Raw genomic sequence first — 856 nt, 5'->3', positions numbered from 1 at the left:
AATAGCAAGATTCTTGGCATGGCTGGTCTGTATGTATATTAAGGTGTGGCAGGAAATACAGTTGTTAAGGTAACTTGGAACCAGATTGTGATTGGCCTTGAATACACTAACAATGAAAGAGTTTGGACTTCACGAAGAGGAGGAAGAAGATGAAATTTTCATTTTGGAAAGGTAATTTTGGTATTAGTGTGCGGAACAGCCTGAAGATGAACAATTAGAGAAAAAGAAACCAATTCGTATTAGATTTAGGTATATTTTCCATCAGTATCATAAAAAGTACAATTTGAAAAATTAAGGTAGTAAGGGAGGTTCAAAAGAAAAGACAGATTTCCAGCACCCAAAGAGCTCTCAGTCTGTTAAAAGCAAGGAAGCTAATGCTTTTAGGGACACAAAGATATAAATATGCACCTCTTTAGTACAGATGGAGTCTATAATTCTGAAATCAAAAAAGTATAAAGGAAAAATCAGTGATGCAGGGGAGATTTGAGGTTAGCCGGAGAAGGTGAGCTTTGAATCATAAGGAGGAAATGGCTCAGTGGGAGAAAAGGTATGGGAAGTTGAGATTAGAGGAAGAAGGAAAGTGGGTCCTGACTCCCTGGAACTGAGAATGAATGAGTCAAAAGCAGAGAACCACAGAGGGAGGCATGGCCTGGCCAAGGCAGGTAGGGTGACCAACTGACCTGCTTTGCCAAGAATTAAGATGTATCCCAAGACCTGAGACTTTCTGTACTAAAATTGCAACAATCCTGGGCAAACCAGGAAGGCTGAGCACCCTAGCTGTCAGTGTGTTTTGATGACAAATTCAGAGGGTTTAAGAAACAGAAGGGATCAAGGTATTCCACAATTCATCTGGGGG

General features: G+C 40.4%; 1 protein-coding gene across 1 annotated transcript in view; it reads right to left on the bottom strand.

Moving 5' to 3' along the window:
* The window catches only part of MGAM (maltase-glucoamylase (alpha-glucosidase)), a 73,474-nt gene that overhangs the window by 36,454 nt on the left and 36,164 nt on the right, over nt 1-856 (bottom strand). The gene's annotated exons all lie outside the window — the stretch shown is intronic.

This window comes from Galeopterus variegatus, unplaced genomic scaffold, assembly GCF_000696425.1.
Source record: "Galeopterus variegatus unplaced genomic scaffold, G_variegatus-3.0.2 Scaffold2774, whole genome shotgun sequence".
NCBI classification, from domain to species: Eukaryota; Metazoa; Chordata; class Mammalia; order Dermoptera; family Cynocephalidae; genus Galeopterus; species Galeopterus variegatus.
This window is presented reverse-complemented; position numbering and strand designations above follow the sequence as displayed.